At 45.0% G+C, this 24,474-nt stretch overlaps 1 long non-coding RNA gene across 1 annotated transcript in view; it reads left to right on the top strand.

Moving 5' to 3' along the window:
* Window positions 1–24,474, top strand: part of LOC149437070 (uncharacterized) — an 83,736-nt gene that overhangs the window by 22,705 nt on the left and 36,557 nt on the right. Inside the window, exon 2 of the long non-coding RNA XR_016308193.1 lies at window positions 18,537–18,612. This is a non-coding gene — a long non-coding RNA (uncharacterized LOC149437070). The remainder of the gene's footprint in view (window positions 1–18,536; window positions 18,613–24,474) is intronic.

Raw genomic sequence — 24,474 nt, 5'->3', positions numbered from 1 at the left:
CCTTTCTGTTGCGGCTGTACTCCCTTTGCATTTCCTCTCCGTTCCTCGGCTGGAGCTGGGAAAAGCAGGATATGTCTCTGGATGACAATCCTGAAGAAGGAAACCCCTCCCCAACTCCATCACACCTCCACATCCATCACAACCCGCTCCTTTCCGTTGGGAACTGAAATAATGAGTTGGTTAAGGACATGGAAAGCTGGAATTGCCGAAAATCCCGTTAGAAGATAAAATAACAAAACCAGCTTTAGCTGAAACATTGACCTCCAACCCAGAGCATTCCCTGCTGTACTGGATTTCTGCCCCTAGATGTCTTCAGTCTGATGGCTAACATCATTCAAACCACGTCCTCTAAGCCCAGGTTGTCCTGGACCTGCCTCCTGTCTGTGATTGAAGGTGCAGGAGAAGCAGCATAGTAATGAGCTCATCTCTCTGTCACTCTGCTCTCTCTTCCTATCAGCAGGCTTCTGGTCAGCACATAAACTGATTTACTCCTTGTGCTGCTTCTCCCTGTCTGAGCTCTGTTGTACGAAGACAGCAAAAGGCTGATATCAGGTCGCATTCTGGTACTCACACTGATTGCATTTAAAAATACATTTAACGAAACCATTTATAATTCTGCCCCAAATTACATCACAAATCTTGTCTCCAAATATCCAAACCATCCTCTCCGCTCCTCCCTCTGAAAACGTATCTCTTCAGGGAAGCCTATCCAGCCTTCAGCTAATAATGGAATCTTCTATTCCTCCCACGACCTCCTGCTCTCTAGCTCCCTTGTCTCCTCCTCCCATGCTCATCTCCAGGACTTCTCCAGAGCCTCCCTCATCCCCTGGAACTCTCTACCCCAATCTATCCAACTATCGTCTACTCTGCTCACTTTTAGGTGATCTCTGAAAACCTCTCTATTCAGGGAAGCCTATCCTGCCTTCAGCTAGTAATGAAATCTTCTATTCCTCCTACCAGTTCATCCCCCACAGCTACTACCTTTTGTACCACTAGCCCCTCCCTCTTAGATTGTAAGCTCCCAGGATCAGGCCCTCCTATCCCTCTTGTATTGTTCTGTATTGTCTCCCGATATATTGTAAAGTGCTGAGCAAACTGTTGGCGCCATAAATCCTGTATAATAATAATAATATATTAATGAATACAGAGCCGTGTTAATTTGAACCTTTTATATCAGCTAGGAGTTACCAGATGGGAGTTCAAATTTAAGAAGGAAAATGAAACTTTTCCTGCAACCACTTACTGTTTCTGCAGATAACCTACTACAGCCATTACACACAATGCACTTTGATCCAACATAACCCCCCCCCCCCCCCCCCACATACACACACACACTTTTTAATTCCAGCTACTCCGTCCTTTCTGGACTGACTTCCCATCACGGACACTGGTGGCAATAAAAACCCGGAGAGGGGATCCAAATCTTCCCTACTCCACCCAGAACTGAAAAGGTTTTGTCTGGAGTTTTAATCAGCTGCTGGGAAGCCACTTGTAATTTTCAGTGCAGGTACCGGGTGAGAGGAACAGCAACGTACACAACCTGCAATCCTGTACAATGGTTTGGAATATCCAGTCTTCAGAAAATCCTGACTCGGAGCTTCGTGTTATTCCCAAAGATCTGTCCCGTCAGGCTGCCCTCTGAACTTCGCCCTCATCTCCCGGAGTGGTGATTATCGTTCAATCAGCAGCGTCGGCATCCGCCGCTTCCAGCAGAATTCCACCCATCCTGTCCTCTACGGAACGATTCATCAGACGCCCCCCCCACCACCACCAAACGTTTTTTTGGGGGGACTTGTTATGTCTACCAATGTAATAGCCAGGCACCCGCAGAAAACTGCTGCAGTGCTGGAGTGGCCGCCCCTGTGGATGTGAAAGCTGTGCGACGATTTGTGGGTTTTGCCAACTTTTACAGGAAATTCATTAAGGACTTTTGTGGTATCATTGCACCGATCACCCAGATGACTGAACACCATGTCCCCTTTGTATGGACCTCGGAGGATCAATCAGCCTTTGAATGGCGGAGAACTTCTCATCTGCTCCTGTCCTACAGCTCCCGACCATTCATTACCCTACTGGAGGTGCATGCATACATGAGTGCAGTTGGGCCCAGGGGCAGACTGACGATTTGGAAACTCGGGCACTGCCCGAGGGCCCAGGGTCAGTAGGGGGCCCCATGAGGTGCCCCTGGTACCTTTTTCATAGGCTTTTTTGAGTTTGGGGCCCCATGATCCCCCATTGCCCAGGGGCCCCATGAGTTGTCAGTCCGCCCTGGTTGGGACCATACTATCCTAAAATCTAGGGCCTAACTCATTATTCTGTGCCAGGGGCCTCCTAACTTTCTAAATCAAGGGTCAGTTTACTGCCCTTCAGACTTTCTAGGGGGCCGCACTATGGTCACTATGAATAGAAAATGCTATGGGAGTTAACAGTGCTTCATAATTCGTATGAGTGGGAGGAATGGTGCCAATTGTTAGTATCAGTGGCAGTGGGAGGAATAGTGCCCCATCATTGGTGTCAGTGGGAGGAATAGTGCCCCATCATTGGTGTCAGTGGGAGGAATAGTGCCCCATCATTGGTGTCAGTGGGAGGAATAGTGCCCCATCATTGGTATCAGTGGGAGGAATAGTGCCCCATCATTGGTATCAGTGGGAGGAATAGTGCCCCATCATTGGTGTCAGTGGGAGGAATAGTGCCCCATCATTGGTGTCAGTGGGAGGAATAGTGCCCCATCATTGGTGTCAGTGGGAGGAATAGTGTCCCATCATTGGTGTCAGTGGGAGGAATAGTGCCCCATCATTGGTGTCAGTGGGAGGAATAGTGCCCCATCATTGGTGTCAGTGGGAGGAATAGTGCCCCATCTTTGGTATTAGTGGCAGGAATAGTTCCCCATCATTGGTGTCAGTGGGAGGAAATGTTCCCCAACATTGGTATCAGTGGGAGGAATAGTGCCCCATCATTGGTGTCAGTGGGAGGAATAGTGCCCCATCATTGGTATCAGTGGGAGGAATAGTGCCCCATCATTGGTGTCAGTGGGAGGAATAGTGCACCATCATTGGTATTAGTGGGAGGAATAGTTCCGCATCATTGGTGTCAGTGGGAGGAAAAGTTCCCCATCATTGGTGTCAGTGGGAGGAATAGTGCCCCATCATTGGTGTCAGTGGGAGGAATAGTGCCCCATCATTGGTATCAGTGGGAGGAATAGTGCCCCATCATTGGTATCAGTGGGAGGAATAGTGTCCCATAATTGATATCAAAGGGGGGAATAGTGCCAATTGTTGTTATTGCTGGAAGGAATAGTGCCCCATCCTTGGTGTCAGTGGGAGGAATGGTACCCGATCGTTGGTGTCAGTGGGAGGAATAGTGCTCCATTTTTGGTATCATTGGGAGGAATGGACCCCATTTTTGGTATTAGTAGGAGGAATAGTGCCCGATCATTGGTGTCAGTGGAAGGAATAGTGCCCCATCATTGGTGTCAGTGGGAGGAATAGTGCCCCATCATTGGTGTCAGTGGGAGGAATAGTGCCCCATCATTGGTATCAGTGGGAGGAATAGTGCCCCATCATTGGTATCAGTGGGAGGAATAGTGCCCCATCATTGGTGTCAGTGGGAGGAATAGTGCCCCATCATTGGTGTCAGTGGGAGGAATAGTGCCCCATCATTGGTGTCAGTGGGAGGAATAGTGCCCCATCATTGGTATCAGTGGGAGGAATAGTGCCCCATCATTGGTATCAGTGGGAGGAATAGTGTCCCATAATTGATATCAAAGGGGGGAATAGTGCCAATTGTTGTTATTGCTGGAAGGAATAGTGCCCCATCCTTGGTGTCAGTGGGAGGAATGGTACCCGATCGTTGGTGTCAGTGGGAGGAATAGTGCTCCATTTTTGGTATCATTGGGAGGAATGGACCCCATTTTTGGTATTAGTAGGAGGAATAGTGCCCGATCATTGGTGTCAGTGGAAGGAATAGTGCCCCATCATTGGTATTAGTGGGAGGAATAATGTTCCATCATTGGTATTAGCGGGAGGAATAGTGCTAATTGTTGGTACTGGGGGAAGGAATAGTGCTCTATCATTGGTGTCAGTGGGAAGAATGTGCCCCATTGATGGTGTCAGTCTGAGGAATAATACCTTGTGTTTGGTGAGCAATAATGCCCCAAGAGCCAGATAAAGGCAAGCAGAGGGATACATATGGCCCCCAGTCCACAGTCTGGAGACCATTGCTCTATGCTGTTGTCTTTTCTTGAGGAAACCGAGCCCCCTCACTACTACGATTCAGGGTTGGCAATTGTTGGCCATTAATCTGCTCTTGAAGAACGGCACTGCCTGTTGGAGGGGGTCCACATCTCATTCTCATTTTTACAGACCACAAAAAGAGTAGAATATTTGATGTCTCGAAAACGTTAGTTGAAGGCTTCATCAGGCAAGATGGGCTCCTTTCTTTTCATGTTTGACATCCCATATTGTCCTGGATCAAAGAACTGCACACCAGATGCATTTTCACACGTGTTTCCTGATACAACGATGCCCTCTGAACCTGACATTGTTTCACCAAATAACTTTTTGTGTCTTTCATGCTGATTTGGTATCACAAATGAAGGAAGCACAGAGCATCCTCCTCCTCAGGATCTGCACCTCCAACAGAGGGAGGGTTTGTACCTACATGGAGAACAAATCATTACTCCGGAGCAACTTTGGGCTTCTGACCTTACAATGTTCCATGCACACATATGCGTTTTGTATCATTTTGTTTTTCGGACGAAATTAAATTTTTCGGAGATTTGGATGTAAAGTATATGAATCTCCCAATGGAAGTGGTAACGAATGTCAACGGATCCGAAAAGAAGTTATAACAAAATTAACAAAGGCGTTTGTTTCATTTGGATGAGGTCACATGATACGATAGTAGTTCAGGTCCAGGTGCAGACTGACAACTCATGGGGCCCCCGGGCAATAAGGGATCATGGGGCCCCTGTGTCCTTGCCCAAACTCAAAAAAAACTATGAAAAAGGTACCAGGGGCATCTCATGGGGCCCCCTACTGACCCCGGGCCCTCGGGCAGTGCCCAAGTTTCCAAATGGTCAGTCCGCCAATGTGGAAATTAATTCTATTTTCAAAATTCGTTCCATAATTCTGCCTCGGATAACGAACGGATCCGGAATTCATTCCAGTCGTTATTCTGGATACACATGACGCCATTTGCTATTGTCCAATCAGCTCATGCCATTTCCCTTGGTGGGTTGGATTAGCGTCTGAAAATATTGATTCCTTCAGATTTGAATGTCTAATTTGATAATATATCGAGTATATAGTAGTCTTCCAGGAAAAACAGCAAACGTTTTCGAATCCATCCTGGATTGTTTCTTGGATACACAGAATATAACTGGATATAACATTTATAGGGAAAGTAGATCCCGGGAATATCTGATTGCCCCTCGGGGGATCAGGAAGGAATTTTCTCCCCTGCAGGAGCAAATTGGATTGTGCTTTGTTGGGTCTTTTTGCCTTCCTCTGGATCAGGGGTAGGCAACCTGGGGGCTGCAGGACTACAAGTTCCATCATGCCTCTGCAAGTCATAGCTGTAACTGTCAGTTTTGTAATCTTTGCAATGCCTCATGGGAAATGTAGCTCCACAACAGCTAGAAAGCCACAGGTTGCCTACCCCTGCTCTGGATCAACTGTGGGTGTAGGATTATAACTTTTTTTAATTTTTATTTTTTTAATGGTTGAACTGGATGGACTTTTGTCTTTTTTCAGCCAGACTATTTATTTGTATTTATTTATTTCAGGTACTTCTATAGCGCCATCAATCTCCGCAGCGCTTTACATATATATTGTACATTCACATCAGCCCCTAACCCTCAAGGGGCGTACAATCTAAGGTCCCTAACTCACATTCATACATACACATACTAGGGACAATTTAGACAGGAGCCAATTCACCTACCAGCATGTCTTTGAAGTGTGGGAGGAAACCAGGGTATCCGGAGGAAACCCACGCAGGCACAGGGAGAACATGCAAACTCCAGGCAGGTGGTGCCGTAGTTGGGATTCAAACCAATGACCCGAGTACTGCCAGGCGGAAGTGCTAGCCATTTAGCCACTGTGCTGCCCTATAGACTAACTATGTAACTATGTACCAACGAACATACGAAATGAATGGCGAAGATATGAAATGAATTCCGTAAATTAATTGGCTCAACATGAGGAACATGACGAAACGGAATTCTTCAATGAATGAATGCATCCAAAATGAAATGGAAATTTCCAGCCTGCACATGTCCAGTGCCATGACCATCCCTTGGCAGGCTACTTTGGAAACCTCAAGACTTCACATACAATTTCCTCATTAGTTTTGTTAAATCATTTACTGTGTGCTACGAAATAAGTCAGATACAGACAGAACATGAGGTCTGCTTGAAGGTGGGGTCAGGGCTGGGACAAGGGGTGGGCAGGAGGGGAGGCTGCCCTGGGCACAGAGGTCTACTGTTTGGATGGGGGCGCCAGTGAGCTCATTCAGATACAAGATATTTTAACAAGTGGACGACTGCTGGGAGTAGCATCCCCTTAGCTCGGTAGTAGGGGGGTAGTAGTTTGGCTTCCTTGCCCTGGGCACTGGATCAGGGGCAGACTGACAACTCATGGGGCCCCCGGGCAATAGGGGATCATGGGGCCCCTGTGTCCTTGCCCAAACTCAAAAAAGCCTATAAAAAAGGTACCAGGAGCATCTCATGGGGCCCCTTACTGACCTCAGGCCCTCAATAGGGGATCATGGGGCCCCTGTGTCCTTGCCCAAACTCAAAAAAGCCTATGAAAAAGGTACCAGGGGCATCTCATGGGGCCCCCTACTGACCCCAGGCCCTCAATAGGGGATCATGGAGCCCCTGTGTCCTTGCCCAAACTCAAAAAAGCCTATGAAAAAGGTACCAGGGGCATCTCATGGGGCCCCCTACTGACCCCGGGCCCTCAGGCAGTGCCCGAGTTTCCAAATGGTCAGTCTGCCCCTGCACTGGATGTACCTTGTCCCGGTCCTGGGCAGGGTACACTGCTCTGTTCTTGAAGGGGAGAAAACTCACATGGAGGACGAATGGTATAGAAGAGTATATTAGGTAGAAGCAGGGGTGGACTGACCATTTGGAAACTTGGGCACTGCCCGAGGGCCCGGGGTCAGTAGGGGGCCCCATGAGATGCCCCTGGTACCTTTTTCATAGGCTTTTTTGAGTTTTGGCAAGGACACAGGGGCCCCATGATCCCCTATTGCCCAGGGGCCCCATGATCCCCTATTGCCCAGGGGCCCCATGAGTTGTCAGTCCGCCCCTGGGTAGAAGATACAGGAAAGGTAACACAAAGCTGGTATATACCACCACACCAGCCCAGCAGGACCCTGAAAGCATCTGCCAGAGGAGGTGGCTGGAGGGCTGACCTCAATGAGGCGCCTGGTTGAAGAAAAACTACTGCCTGGGACACAGCAATAGTCCCTTTTCTGTCCCTCCTCCTTTGGAACCTCTCCCTGCGCTAGACACACAGTCCCTGACCAGTACGTTCTCTGTCCCTGTCCTAGCCACTTCGCAAATGTGAGCCAACTGAAGGTAGACCGTCAGAGGAGGCGCTTTTCATGGGTGAAGACCCCCTTTAAGGTTTGTCCTTAACCACTTCCAGACCGGACACTTTCACCCCCTTCCTGACCAGGGCAATTTTCAGCTTTTAGCGCTATCACACTTTGAATGACAATTGCGCAGTCATGCAACACTGTACCCAAATGAATTTTTACCATTTTTTTGAGATAGATAAAGCTTTATTTTGGTGGTATTTATTCACCACTGGGATTTGTATTTTTTTTGCTATGTAAATGAAATGTCCAAAAATTTTGAAAAAAAGTGTTTTTTTTATAAAATTTTGCAAATAAATAATATTTCATCATAAATCTTAGCCAAAATTTATTCCGTTATCTTTTTAGTAAAAAAAAAAAAATCCAAATTAGTTTATAAGCAAAAATTATAATTTTTAAACATTTTTTTTTACATTTTTATTTTATTTTTTTATATTATTATTTTTTATTTTTATTTTTTACATACTGTCACCCTAGCAGTACAGTGTCACCATGGTGACACTGTACTACTTGTGAGGGGTGATGAAGATTTTTTTTTTTTTTTTTTACACTGATTGCTTTTACACCCATATAGGATGTAAAAGCAATCATTTCTCCTTCTCTCTGGCTGCATTCTTGCACTCATTGAGAAGAACTGAGTGAGCTGTGATTGGTCACAGCTTGTCACATGGTACAAGGCTTTTGTGAATAGCCTTGTACCATGTGACCTCTGTGATCATTCACAGATTTCACACGTAGTAAGCAATGATGTCAGAAGTGACATCTTGCTTACTACTTTGCATGTGATCACTGATTGGCCAATCAGTGATCACATGATCGGGACCTCGTACAGAGGTCCCGTCCGACGATCGGTGTTTCACTGTGTCCGGAGGACACAGCGGGCACCAGATCGCGGTGCTGCGCGCTCCCAGGGAGCGCGCACAAGCAGGGTGCGGGGAGGCCGTTTATAGACGGCCACCCGACCCTGCAGTGCCACCGTCCGGCCATTTATATACAACGGCCGGTCGGGAAGTGGTTAAATAGTTTCGACCGATAAGAGCCTGAGCGATCGGATTGTACGGTGTAGGGTCAGCTGTAGAGAAGCAAAAGATTGCCAGGAAAAAATCTTTAAAAATTTGATAAAATCTGTTAAAATAAATAGCAAAGATTTCCAGGATTTTGTTAAAAAAAAAAAAAAATTTCCAGGATCAGCTTCATGAGTCTTCATGCACACGGGACGTATTTACTGTTCTGTCCCCACATGAAGGAGAATGAAGGTATAACTGCTAATGGCTGTGTAACTTCCTACCTTCGTATCCAAGCAGTGGAGCAGACCGGACCGGCAGATGCTCAGGTTAGACGGATCCAAACGTATACACGAGAATGAAATCAGCGTGGGTTTATTTGGTCCAAATACAGCGACAAACAGTGATACAATACTGTAAGGTAGTAGAGGTATTCATGCTGTCCTGTGATGTCTTTCCTGAAGCTAACTGCTGGTCAAAAACTGATGCCTTCACAAGCCCAGGGTATTGAATGTTCTGTCACACAGCTATAAAGCACATACAATGGCTGCAGGAAGTGACCAGAACCAAGGCTTGCCTAAAACCACACCCAGCAGAGGAAAAACTTTACTAGCAAAAGCAGAGGCATGCAGCATGCAAATTCTGGCCAGCAGATGGCAGCAACAGATCAATACATAGAAACAAAGGTGGTGAAATAATAATTGGTGATACAATACCTGTTAACCACTTGAGCTCCTGAGGATTTACCCCCCTTAATGACCACGCCTTTTTTTGCTGTTTGGCGCTGCACTAATTCAAATGATAATTGCGCGGTCATGCAATGCTGTACCCAAACGAAATTTACGTCCTTTTTTTCACACAAATAGAGCTTTCTTTTGGTGGTATTTTATCACCTGTGCGCTTTTTTTTTTTTGCGCTATAAACAAAGAAAACACAAATATTTTGAAAAAAAACAAACTATATTTTCTACTTTCAGCTATAAAAAATATATAGTAAACTCAAAGTTAGTCATAAATTTAGGCCAAATTGTATTATGCTCCATGTTTTTGGTAAAAAAAAATCCCGTGCATTAGCGGGCAAACTGGCGCTAAATGGGAGGGGCGCTAACACTATCGGAAGTCACCAGTGACACTAATACAGTGATCAGTAAAAATCTGTTCACTGTAATCAATGACACTGGTGACAGGGCAGTGAAGGGGTTAACTGGGGGGGAGGGGGCGATCAAGGGGTTAAACGGGATTACTGGTGTACTGGCGGGCAATCTGGCGCTATCTGGGAGGGGCACTAACACTATCGGAAGTCGCCAGCGACACTGAAACAGCGATCAGTAAAAATCGATTCACTGATCAGTGACACTGGTGACAGGGCAGTGAAGGGGTTAACTGGGGGGGGGGGTGATCAGGGGGTTAAATGTGTCCTAGAGTGTTCTAACTGTGGGTATGTGCTGTTTTACTCACAATTTGTATGTCTTCTTCTCTGTCTGGAACGGAATGTGTCCAGGCAGAGAAGAATGACATCATATCCTGTCCTGTGTAAACTTCAACACAGGACAGGATAGGACAGGGACTGATCATCTGATTTCAGCCAGACATCACTGGCTGAAATCTAATGATTGATCCCTCCGGGATCGAATGGTGTCACCCGCGGGTCGGCGGGAGCGCGCGCGCGCGCGCCCCCTGCTGGCGAAAACGTCGGGAGCGCGGAACCCGTTTTAAAACGTGGTTTTACGCCTGGGTGCCGCCCTGCACACGTATATATACAGTGGCAGGGCGGCAAGCGGTTAAATAACAAATATGAGAACAGCACATTTACAGCGGCTGTTTTTGGGTTTTGAAGTTTTTTTCTACAGCCAATAAACCCCCCAGCATGTTCTCCTATGTGTCCATGCCCAGCATGTTATCCTCTGTGTCCATACACACATAGACTGGAATCAACGTTTTTTGGCAGGGATGTTTTTTGTCTGGGAAAAAAAAATAGAACTAGTGGGCAGGGGCGGACTGACAACTCATGGGGCCCCCAGGCAATAGGAAATCATGGGGTCCCTGTGTCCTAACCCACACTCAAACCACACCCAGAAAAGCCATCTCATGGTGCCCCCTACTGACCCTGGGCCCTCGGTCAGTGCCCGAGTGCATGAATGGTCAGTCCGCCCCTGCTAGTGGGTTTCTGGAGGAGTTTTTTAGCTGTAAAAACGCTCTAATGCTGAAAAATGTGGCAGAATGCGGTAAGACACAGTAAAACGCTACAAACCAGCATTTTTGGAATTTTTTTTACCAAAAAAAATTAATTTTTTGTTGCTAAAAAAAACGCCACAAACATGGAGAAACGCCGCTAATCGCGGCAAAATGCTAATGCAAATATGCTAGAAAAAAAGCTGAAAAACTCGCGTTTTTAACGCGACTTTACACAGCTAACGTTACCAGCGTTCTCAAACCGCCCCCCTCCCCCCCAGTGTGTGTGAGGACTAATTAGGCGGAACCATCAGATTTGATTGTCTCCAAATAATAACCCCGCGTCCCCCGTGATGCGCCACAATTAATAGAGGGATCGCTCGTGGGATCAGGAACAGAGATGGGATATAATTTGGTTCCGTTTGTATTTTCCAGTTTTCCTGATTTTCCTCCCGCACGCAGGTAGACGGTGCCGGCCCGATCTCCTCCAGGAAATACTAATTATAGAAAGTGGAAGTCACATGGGATGCAGCACACTGCTGGTGGAAATGAGTGTTTATTGAGTCTAGAAGGTGATTGGCTGCAGGATGAAAGCGTGTCATTTGGGATTAGCCGCTTGGTAGTGAATCATTCATTGACTGGCGGCCTCAGAATTGATGAGCGACGAATGTTAGTTATGAAGATCATGCTGCGAAGAGAGACGTCACTTTGATGAGTCTTAAATGATCAATTCTCCTGGCAATTGCGCGGTCATGCAACGCTGTACCCAAATTACATTTATATAATTTTTTTCATACATAATAGAGCTTTCTTTTGGTGTTTGATCACCACCGGGGTTTTTTTATTATTATATAAACGAAAAAAGACCGAAAATTTAGATTTTTCCAAACCGTATAAAACTGCACAATCAGATGAATTGCACCGTTCTGCGCAGATAAACAAATCTGAAGTTGTATATTTTAGTGGACAGTAAAATGACACTATATTGCCAAATAGTTTCACATTTATCATTTGGTATATGACTGGATGTTGGCAGCTGTACCTCCTTGATTAGTATATAGGGACTTAGAAGCGCAGGAGGTCTTTCACACACTATATTGCCAAAAGTATTGGCCCCACCCTCCAAATCATGTGACTCAAGTGTTCCAATCCCCTCCATGGACACAGGTGTATACAGTCAAGCCCCTAGGCATGCAGACTGCTTCTACAAACATTGGTGAATGAATGGGTCGCTCTCAGGAGCTCAGTGACTCCAAGCGTGGTCCCGTGATAGGTGGCCACCTGGGCAATAAGTCCATCCGTGACATTTCCTGGCTACTAAATATTCCACGCTCAACTGTTAGTGGGATTATAACAAAGTGGAAGCAACTGGGAACAACAGCCACTCAGCCACCAAGTGGTAGGCCACGTCACATGACAGGGCGGGGTCAGCGCATGCTGAAGCGCACAGTGCGCAGAAGTCACCAACTGTCTGCAGAGTCAATAGCTAAAGACCTCCAAACTTGGTGTGGCCTTCAGATGAGCCCAACAACAGTGCGTAGAGAGCTTCATGGAATGGGTTTTCATGGCCGAGCAGCTGCATCCAAGCCTTCCATCACCAAGTGCATTGCAAAGTGTTGGATGCCGTGGTGTAAAGCACGGTGCCACTGGACTCTAGAGCAGTGGAGACGTGTTCTCTGGAGTGACCAATCACGCTTCTCTGTCTGGCAATCCGATGGACATGTCTGGGTTTGGTGGTGGCCAGGAGAACGGTACTTGCCTGACTGCATTGTGCCAAGCTTGGTGGAGGGGGGATTATGGGGTGGGGTTGTACTTCAGGGTTTGGGCTTGGCTCCCTAGTTCCAGTGAAGGGAACTCCAACATGACAGCCCCCCAGTGCACAAAGCAAGGTCCATAAAGACATGGATGAGCCAGTTTGGGGTGGAGGAACTTGACTGCCCTGCACAGAGTCCTGACCTCAACCCCATAGAACCCCTTTGGGATGAATTAGAGCGGAGACTGTGAGCCAGGCCTCCTCCCCCGACATCAGTGCTTGACCTGACAAATGTGCTTCTGGAAGAATGGTCCAACCTTCCCATAGACACCCTCCTAAACCTTGTGGACAGTCTTCCCAGAAGAGTTGAAGCTGTTATAGCTGCAAAGGGCGGGGCCAACTCAATATTGAACCCTACGGACTAAGACTGAGGGGCCATTAAAGGTCATGTGTGTGGAAAGGGCGGGGCCAACTCAATATTGAACCCTACAGACTAAGACTGGGGGGCCATTAAAGGTCATGTGCGTGGGAAGGGCGGGGCCAACTCAATATTGAACCCTTTGGACTAAGACTGGGGGGCCATTAAAGACCATGTGTGTGGAAAGGGCGGGGCCAACTCAATATTGAACCCTACGGACTAAGACTGGGGGGCCATTAAAGGTCATGTGTGTGGAAAGGGCGGGGCCAACTCAATATTGAACCCTACGGACTAAGACTGGGGGGCCATTAAAGGTCATGTGTGTGGAAAGGGCGGGGCCAACTCAATATTGAACCCTACGGACTAAGACTGGGGGGCCATTAAAGGTCATGTGTGTGGAAAGGCCGGCGGCCCAATACTTGGGGCAATATAGTGTATTATTTGATGAAAATACATTTTAAAGATCTGTGGAATTCGCTGATCGTATCGCTTATCTCCAGCTGCGGTGAATGAAATATTACGACTGACGCGGAGCCAAATTATTGTTGAACGGGATTATAAAATGTGCAGCCAATCATATTGCAGCTTACAGCCATCAGGGCAGTACAATGTGATATAAAATATAGCACTGACATAGTCTGCGGTGGGCTCTGATATGACCTCATACACAAGATGCGGCGCAAATTTCAAAACAAAGAATATTCCCGATAGAAAAGCCAATTACCATCCCCACTACGGCACATGTCAGAGCTATAAAAATATATATTTATAGTGTGTGACTGTGGGGGAAGGGACATTAGAGTGTGAGCTCTTCTGATGCATAGACTGGTGTGCCTGGCTTAGTGATCTCTGTACAGCACTGCGGTATATGTCAGAGCTATATAAATGTATAATAATAGTGTGTGACTGTGGGGGAGGGGACATTAGAGTGTAAGCTCCTCTGGTGCAGAGACTGATGTGACTGTGGGGGAGGAGACATTAGAGTGTAAGCTCCTCTGGTGCAGAGACTGATGTGACTGTGGGGGAGGGGACATTAGAGTGTAAGCTCCTCTGGTGCAGAGACTGATGTGACTGTGGGGGAGGGGACATTAGAGTGTAAGCTCCTCTGGTACAGAGACTGATGTGACTGTCTCAGTGTTCTCCGTACAGCACCGCGGCATATGTCAGAGCCAGGGGCGGACTGACCATTTGGAAATTCAGGCACTGCCCGAGGGCCCGGGGTCACTAGGGGGCCCCATGAGATGCCCCTGGTACCTTTTGCATAGGCCTTTTTGAGTTTGGGTGTGGACACAGGGGCCCCATGATCCCCTATTCCCCGGGGGCCCCATGAGTTGTCAGTCTGCCCCTGGTCAGAGCTATATACTGTACATGTTTCAAGAAGAATTTGGGGCAAAAACGTTATTTTCCCATGCAGTAGGGCCGTGCCCATACTGCATAGATAAATGCTCGTTTTTGTCTAGGGGTTCGTTACTTACCTAATCCGCGGATCCCCCAAAACTCAAGACTGATCCCCCGCTGCTCCTGCTCCCCGCACATTAGCAGTCTTGAAAATGGTAAAAAATATATAAAGATCCCCCTGCGCTCTTATGTATAAAGTTATAATTATATAATATAATTAAGAAGCAGCTAGCATCCTATCCTATACCATAAGGTCTAAATCACATATACATATAATGATGCAGCGCTATAATAGCAAAATAAACAGTTATAAGTGATAGAGTATATAAACAGATGAACTAAAAAAAGTCCAAAGAATTAGACCTACCAGTGATCATACAACACACGTGACCCCAATCCACACGGGGATATAATAAATAGTGACCCCCAAGTACCCAAATGGGACACAAGGTAGCAAACACTAATGTGAATCCCTAATAAGGGATCAAAGCAGCACACTATGTGAAACACACATCATATATAAGGTGGATAAAAGTCCATAAATTGGTGGTGATCTTCCTGTTCATGCACGGTGTAGATGGAAAAACACCCTCAATGTGATTCCCAAAGGAATGGCTGCAATGGCCTCTCACCTCTACTTCATGACCCTGCAGGGCCACAAAGCAAGAAAACTCCTCTGGATCCTCAGAGTAACCACTCTATTGTTCAGACGGTGCCAACAGATAATCAATAATCACCATTCCACATAACTGGTCTGCAAGCGGCTGCAGCACTCTCATAGATGTCATAAATCATATACACATAAAACAAAAAGAGAACATATCTCCATAGTGCAAAATGTTTAATGGTATATAAAATAAATGAGCCAGAAGTGCACTCACATAGATAAAGTGGACATGAAGTGGAGTCCAGCATATATCAAGGTAGAATCCAATGAGCCCAGTATACAGTTTGTATCAAGGTAGAATCCAATATGCAAGGTGTACTGCATGAAGAAAAAGTGCTAGGTGTACAAAGATGGCGCCACGCTGGAAGTGCGTCACATGTAAGTACCATCGACAAGTTGCATCATGTGACCTCGTGACTTGGTCCTGATGAAGTCACGAGGTCACGTGACGCAACGCGTCGACGGCACTTACGTGTGACACACTTCCAGCGTGGCGCCATCTTTGTACACCTAGCGCTTTTTCTTCACGCAGTACACCTTGCATATTGGATTCTACCTTGATATAAGTTGTATACTGGGCCCATTGGATTCTACCTTGATACAAACTGTATACTGGGCTCATTGGATTCTACCTTGATATATGCTGGACTCCACTTCATGTCCACTTTATTCCTGTGAGTGCACTTCTGGCTCATTTCTTTTATATACCATTAAACATTTTGCACTACAGAGATATGTTCTCTTTTTGTTTTATGGGTATATGATTTATGACATCTATGAGAGTGCTGCAGCCGCTTGCAGACCAGTTATGTGGAATGGTGATTATTGATTATCTGTTGGCACCGTCTAAATTATAGAGTGGTTACTCTGAGGACCCAGAGGAGTTTTCTTGCTTTGTGGCCCTGCAGGGTCATGATGTAGAGGTGAGAGGCCATTGCAGCCATTCCTTTGGGAATCACATTGAGGGTGTTTTTCCATCTACACCGTGCATGAACAGGAAGATCACCACCAATTTATGGACTTTTATCCACCTTATATATGATGTGTGTTTCACATAGTGTGCTGCTTTGATCCCTTATTAGGGATTCACATTAGTGTTTGCTACCTTGTGTCCCATTTGGGTACTTGGGGGTCACTATTTATTATATCCCCGTGTGGATTGGGGTCACGTGTGTTATATGATCACTGGTAGGTCTAATTCTTTGGACCTTTATTTAGTTCATCTGTTTATATACTCTATCACTTATAACTGTTTATTTTGCTATTATAGCGCTGCATCATTATATGTATATGAGTCTTGCAAATGGGCTGTTCTTGATGTCATACTGCCCATAGACTGGAGGAAGGCAGGATCAGTCCACTGCTCGACGTGGGGGAGCACAGTTTTCCAGAGGATTGGAGGATAGGGTAAGTATAGCTTTTCTCTGAGCTCCTGGACAAAACAAGCAGTTAACCCATGCAGTGTGGGCACAGCCCTACTGCATGACCGCATGGGAAAATAAAAAATATGACTGGAGTTCTGCTTTAGTAATGATAATCAAGGATGTACCAATACCGGTATCGGTGCTGATATCGAGTATTTTCACGAGTACTCATGAAAATACTCCCGATACCTTAACTGATACTTTGTGGTGCAATCTTCATTAATGGACGCAAATTGCACCGCAAAGATTAGCATGCGATTTGAACAGGAACGCGATTCCTGTCCCAATTGCATGCGATTTCCCCACAGCTCCTGTGTGAACAGACTTGATATTGCTTGCGCTCACACAGGAGCGGTGCGGGAAACCTCCCTGCAGGCGTCCCATGCGGAGTGTCAGTGGTAAGAGATGAGAGAAAGTGGTGGGGATTTGAAATCCCTGCTGATTCCTTTCCTCTCCTTACAGCAATGACAGTTCTAGCTAGACAGCTTCTGATTGGTCAGCACCACCCATGTGAGTACTTGTACTCGCCGATAAAAAAACGGTATCGGTGCTTCCATAATGATAATAATAGTGTGTGACTGTGGGGGAGGGGACATTAGAGTGTAAGCTCCTGTGGTAAAGAGACTGATATGACTGGCTCAGTGCTCTCTGTACAGCGCTACGGTATATGTCAGAGCTATAAAACTGTATAATAATAATAGTGTGTGACTGTGGGGGAGGGGACATTAGAGTGTAAGCTCTTTTGGCACAGAGACTGATGTGACTGTGGGGGAGGGGACATTAGAGAGCAAGCTCCTCTGGTGCAGAGACTGATGTGACTGTGGGGGGGGGGACATTAGAGTGTAAGCTCCTCGAGCACAGAGACTGATGTGACTGGCTCAGTGTTCTCTGTACAGCGCTGCGGTATATGTCAGAGCTATATAACCGTATAATAATAGCATGTGACTGTGGGGGGGGGGGCATTAGAGTGTAAGCTCCTCTGGTACAGAGACTGATTTGACTGTGGGGGAGGGGACATTAGAGTGTAAGCTCCTCTGGTACAGAGACTGATGTGATTGTGGAGGAGGGGACATTAGAGTGTAAGCTCTTCTGGCACAGAGACTGATGTGACTGTGGGGGAGGGGACATTACAGTGTAAGCTCCTGTGGTGCAGAGACTGATGTGACTGGCTCAGTGTTCTCTGTACAGCACTGTGGTATATGTCAGAGCTTTATAAATGTATAATAATAATAGTGTGTGACTGTGGGGGAGGGGCATTAGAGTGTAAGCTCCTCTGGTGCAGAGAATGATCTGACTGGCTCAGTGTCCTCTGTACAGCACTGTGGTATATATCAGAGATATATAAATGTATAATAATAATAGTGTTGGACATTAGAGTGTAAGCTCCTCTGGTGTGGCTAGCTCAATGTTCTCTATACAGCGCCACAGAATATGTTGGAGCTATGTAAAAGTGAACGCTGCATGTACTAGTACTGGGCTCTTTCGGCCCCTCTCTGTGCCCGCGGTATGCGCTCTGATGAGGCAGAAATAAATGGCCGATGCTCAGTAATGCGGAAATGCAGATTACTCTCATTATCCTGTAACAAAGGACCATCTGCAGATTATTAGCTCTCGGGTCAGGGACGGATGAAAGAGTTCCAGTGCTGCGCCCAATGCAGCCAATTTACACGCCACATTGGTGTAACAAGCCGCCTCTGGTGCCCCTCGGCTGAACAGCAGCCAAAGCTCCGGGTTAGATCTGTTCAGCCACCAGCCCTCTGAAACTCTATAATAACCCTCAGATGAGCGGCTAAGCTACCAACACATCTCCCTCTGAGTCACTGTAACTGACCGCACTAATCCTGGCGCATTGTATGAAAGGTATCAAACAAAAAGGAGCCACTTTATTAACCAGAAGTTACCCTGCATCCCCTAAAATGGTTCTGCCCTAGGCTGTGGCCTTCTCTGCCTTCCCATAAAACCAGGCCAAAAAGGGGTCACCCCATCCAAAAGTCACACATTTCATTACAGGTGGAACCTAATGGCTCAGTCTGTCTGGCTCTGTTCCTGCCCCCATGGTAGTTCTAGCTGTTCCCTCTTACCTTTGTGTGTTTCAGATTCTCCTCTGAGGTTCGTTAACATGAGAAAAAATTCACCAGGGATGGTGGGAACCCATCATAATGGGAACAGGAGGTGAGTCATGAAGTTAGCTAAGCCACGGTCACTCATGAGCGTTTGCTACGAGATCACAGGGGTTAAAGAGAAAAAAACTTTATTTAAAAAAAAACGCAGTTCAGTTCCAGAAGAGATGTGTGAACTGCGGTAAAAGGCTGCAACATTTCAACCAAGTGATCGGTGTGTGATCAATAGATGATCGGCATGTGAACGATGGATGGTTGGCCTTTGATCAATGGATGGTCGGCATGTGATCAATAGATGGTCGGCATGTGATCAATAGATGGTCGGCATGTGATCAATAGATGGTCGGCATGTGATCAATAGATGGTCGGCATGTGATCGATGGATGATTGGTTTGCGACCACTGTATGATCGGTGTGTGATCAATGCATGCGCAATGTGTGATTGCTGCATTATTTGTGTGTGATTGATGTATATTCAGTGCAATCAATATAAGATCAGTGTGTGATCAATGGATGATCAGCGTGTGATCAAAGTGTGATTGATGTTGACAAACGGGTAATCAATGAATAGTTTTGTGTGATCCACGTATCAATGTATGGTCTGTAATCAATATATGATCAGTGTGTGATCTTTGGATTATGTCTATGATGACTGATGTATGATTGGTACAGTTGTGTTCAAAATAATAGCCATCAGACATCACTAACCGGATCAATCACTGTTTTTGGTGGAAATGATATTTCTACATGGCAAATAATTTCCTAGCAGGTGTAGTAGAGTCATAGAAATCCAACAGACCCGACAGTCATGACATGCATGCTGCTGATTCTGTGTCATTGAATCACTCATTGAAAGGGGCGTGTTCAAAATAATAGCAGTGTGGAGTTCTATTAGTGAGGTCATTCATTCTTTGAAAAACAGGTGGCAATTATTGCCCTTATTTAAGGAAGGAAGGCAGCAAATGTTGGACATGCTGGTTACAGTGCATTTCTCTCTGACATTCTGAGGAAAATGGGTCGTTCCCGACATTGTTCAGAAGAACAGCGTACCTTGATTAAAAAGTTGATTGGAGAGGAGAAAACATATAAAGAAGTGCAGAAAATGATCGGCTGCTCAGCTAAAATGATCGCAAATGCTTTAAAATGGCAACCAAAACCTGAAAGACGTGGAAGAAAGCGAAAAACTACCATTGGAGTGGATAGAAGAATAGCCAAAATGGGGCGGACTCAGCCAACAATCAGCTCCAGGAAGATGAAAGAAGGTGTGACGTTCCCTGTGAGGACTGTTACAATTAGAAGACGCCGATGTGAAGCCAAGCTATCTGCAAGAAGTCCCCGCAAAGTCCCACTGTTGGAAAAAGACGTGTGCTGAAGAGGTTACAATCTGCCAAAGAGCACATTGACCGGCCTAAAGAGAAATGGCGCAACATTTTGTGGACTGATGGAAGTAAGATTGTTCTTTTTGGGTCTAGTGGGCGGAGACAGTTTGTCAGACGACCCCCAAACACTGAATTCAAGCCACAGTACACTGTGAAGACCGTGAAGCATGGTGGTGCAAGCATCATGATATGGGGATGTTTCTCATACTACGGTGTTGGGCCTATTTATCACATACCAGGGATCATGGATCAGTTTGAATCCATCAGAATACTTGAAGAGGTCATGCTGCCTTATGCTGAAGAGGAAATGCCCTTGAAATGGGTGTTCCAACAAGACAACGACCCCAAACACACCAGTAAACGTGCAACATCTTGGTTCCAGACCAACAAGATGGACGTTATGGAGTGGCCAGCCCAATCCCCGGATCTTCATCCAATAGAAAACTTGTGGGGTGACATCAAAAATGCCGTTTCTGAGGCCAAACCAAGAAATAGAGAAGAACTGTGGAATGTGGTCCAATCATCCTGGGCTGGAATACCTGATCACAGGGGCCAGAAGTTGGGTGACTCCATGCAACACAGATGTACAGCAGTTCTCAGAAACAGTGCGACTACAACCAAATATTCATGAAGTCATTCAAAGGAAAGCAAAATCTTCAAACATTTCTCAGTTTATATAGTGAATGTTTGAGTTTGTAAAGAAGAATACAAACACTGCGATTTTTTTGAACCGTCTAATATTCACTTTTCTTCCATTTTTTTTAGAGGAACAACACAAATTTGATGTATTTTTCTTCATGTTGTGATTTGGAATAGAATGTGTCGTGTTCCCAATGCATTTGTGTGGATGGAAATAAAAGCTATTAGAAGGATTTTCAGCTTTATTCACTTTTTTCATCACACTGCTATTATTTTGAACACAACTGTATATGTGTGTTCGGTATGTATTCGATGGGTGATCAGTGTGTGAACCATGTATGATCGATGGGTCGATGGATCAGTTTGTGATCAATGTAAGATTGCTGTGTGATTGATGGATGATCAGTGACTGGATTGTAATTGGTGTTATTGGTGTTGGTCAGTTTGTGATTAATGGATAATCAGTGTGTGATCAATGTATGATTAGTATGTGATTGATAGACGATCAGTTTGTGATCAATGTATGATTGGTATGTGATCAGTGTATGATTGGAATGTGATTGATGATCAGTAATTGGATTGTGATTGGTATTGATCAGTATGTGATCAATATATGATTGGTAAGTTATCAATGTATGATTGGCATGTGTTTGATGGATGATCAGTGATTAGATTGTAAATTATGGATGATCAGTATGTGATCAATGGAAGATCAGCTTGTGATCAATATATCATTGGTATGTGATTGATGGATAATAAGTGTGTGATTGATGGATGATCAGTCTGCGATCAATGTATGATTGGTACGTGATTGATGGGTAATCAGTGTATGATTGATCAGTTTGCGATCAATGTATGATTGGTACAGTTGTGTCCAAAATTATTCAACCCCCACTGAAATTGAGTGTTTTGGCCAGTTTGACATTGCTTTTGATCATTCAGTCATCTTGCTTACATTTACATTAAAGAGGCACTTGTAGGTCAGACAAATATAACATAACAGTTATAATGAAATAACCACAAATGTCTTTTCTGTGCTCACAGCATTATCAGTTTTATTCAACCCCCAAGTGACATTCAATCTTAGTACTTAGTACAGCATCCTTTTACAGTTATAACAGCTTTTAAACGTGAAGCATAGCTTGACACAAGTGTCTTGCAGCGATCTACGGGTATCTTCGCCCATTCTTCATGGGCAAAGGCCTCCAGTTCAGTCACATTCTTAGGCTTGCGCACTGCAACTGCTTTCTTTAAGTCCCACCAGAGGTTCTCAATCGGATTTAAGTCTGGTGACTGCGATGGCCACTCCAAAATGTTCCAGCCTTTCCTCTGCAACCATGCTCTAGTGGACTTGGAGGTATGCTTGGGATCATTGTCCTGTTGAAAGGTCCAACGTCTCCCAAGCCTCAGGTGTGTGACGGACTGCATCACGTTTCCATCCAATATCTCCTGGTACTGAAGAGAATTCATGGTACCTTGCACACGCTGAAGCTTCCCTGTACCTGCAGAAGCAAAACAGCCCCAAAGCATGATTGACCCTCCACCATGCTTCACAGTAGGCAAGGTGTTCTTTTCATCATAGGCCTTGTTCTTCCTCCTCCAAACATAGCGTTGATCCATGGGCCCAAACAGTTCTAATTTTGTTTCATCAGTCCACAGAACACTATCCCACAACTTTTGTGGTTTGTCCACATGGCTTTTGGCATACTGCAGTCGACTCTTCTTATTCTTTGGAGACAGCAAGGGGGTACGCCTGGGAGTTCTGGCACGGAGGCCTTCATTACGCAGTGTGCGTCTTATTGTCTGGGCTGAAACTTCTGTACCCACATCTGACAAATCTTTTCTCAGTTCCTCAGCAGTCACACGGGGACTTCTCTCCACTCTACGCTTCAGGTAGCGCACAGCAGTCGAAGTCAGCATCTTCTTTCTGCCACGACCAGGTAGCGTTTCAACAGTGCCCTTTGCCTTGAATTTGCGAATGATGCTTCCTAAGGTGTCTCTTGGTATGTTTAACATCTTTGCAATCTTCTTATAGCCATTGCCCTTCCTGTGAAGAGAAATCACCTCTTCTCTTGTCTTCCTGGACCATTCTCTTGCCTTCACCATGTTTGTAACCACACCAGTAAATGTCTAGAAGGAGCTGAGTATCACAGTCATTTTAAAGCTGCCTAATTGGTGCTTATTATGCTTGATTGCTGCTCGGTGACATCCACAGGTGTTTTCAATACCTGATGGAAAGCACCTGTATGAACCTCTGTTCTTCAGAGTGGTAGTCTTTAAGGGGTTGAATAATTGTGGCAATGAAGAAACCACATAAGAACCATTTACTACTGTATTACATAAACAATTGATGTCATTTTAGTTGCATTTGGGTAGTTACAACGTCCTTGTAGGATTTGATTCTGAATACAATTCCAAATGTACACTATAGTCCCTAAACCCCTTTACAGCATTGGGGGTTGAATAATTTTGGACACAACTGTATGTAATCAGTGTATGATTTCAATGTGATTGATGGATGATCAGTATTTGGACTGTGATTGGTATTGATAAGTATGTGATCAATGGATGATCAGTTTGTGATCAGTGGATGATTTGTATGAGATTGATGGATGATCAGTGATTGGATTGTAAATGATGGATGATCAGTATGTGATCAATGGAAGATCTGTTTGTGAGCAATATATGATTGGTACGTGATTGATGGATAATAAATGTGTGATTGATGGTTGATCAGTTTGTGATCAATGTATGACTGGTATGTGATCAGTGTATGATTGGTATGTGATTGATGGATGATCAGTTTGTGATCAATGCATGATTTGTATATGATCAATGTATGATTGCTACATGAATGATGGATAATCAGTGCATGATTGATCAGTTTGCGATCAATGTATGATTGGTATGTGATGGATGGATGATCAGTTTGCAATCAGTGTATGATTAGTATGTGATCAATGTATGATTGGTATGTGATTGATGGATAATCAGTGTATGATTGATCAGTTTGCAATCAATGTATGATTGCTATGTGACTGATGGATGATCAGTGATTGGATTGTGATTGGCATTGATCAGTATGTGATCAATGGGTGATCAGTTTGTGATCAATATATGACTGGTATGTGATCAATGTATGATTTGTATGAGATTGATGGATGTTCAGTGATTGGATTATAAATCATGGATGATCAGTATGTGATCAATGGAAGATCAGTTTGTGATCAATCTATGATTGGTACATGATTGATGGATAATCAGTGTGTGATTGATGGATGATAAGTGTGTAGTTGATGGATGATCAGTTTGCTATCAATGTATGATTGGTATGAGGTCAATGTATGACTGGTATGTGATCAATGTATGATTGGTATGTGATCAATGTATTATTGGAATGTAATTGATGGATGATCAGTGTGTGATTGATGGATGATAAGTGTGTGATTGATGGATGATCAGTTTGCTATCAATGTATGATTGGTATGAGGTCAATGTATGACTGGTATGTGATCAATGTATGATTGGTATGTGATCAATGTATTATTGGAATGTAATTGATGGATGATCAGGGATTGGATTGTGATTGGTATTGATCGGTCTGTGATCAGTGGAACAATCTGTTCTATCACCATGGAATGGGAACTGCTGTGAGTGGAATGTGTACAGATGGGGATTTCAGAGTGACAGCCGGGCTCAGCGGGAGCTCCACAGCTGGAGGAAGATTTGACATCACATATATTTATATCTCAGAGGCTTACAGCTGAGCTCCAGGCAGAGGGAAAGACAAATGAATTCTGCTCTGTATTCATTACATCATTTATTTTTTTAAATGCAATATGTGAATTTGACCCGGTGTCAGTGTTTTACAATCCATGTGTAGAAAAGCTTAGACT

This window comes from Staurois parvus, unplaced genomic scaffold (genome assembly GCF_062004578.1).
Source record: "Staurois parvus isolate SC_StPar_1 unplaced genomic scaffold, SC_StPar_1.0 ptg001320l, whole genome shotgun sequence".
Lineage (NCBI taxonomy): Eukaryota > Metazoa > Chordata > Amphibia > Anura > Ranidae > Staurois > Staurois parvus.
The sequence above is the reverse complement of the archived record's forward strand: the minus strand, read 5'-3'. Positions and strand labels throughout refer to the sequence as shown.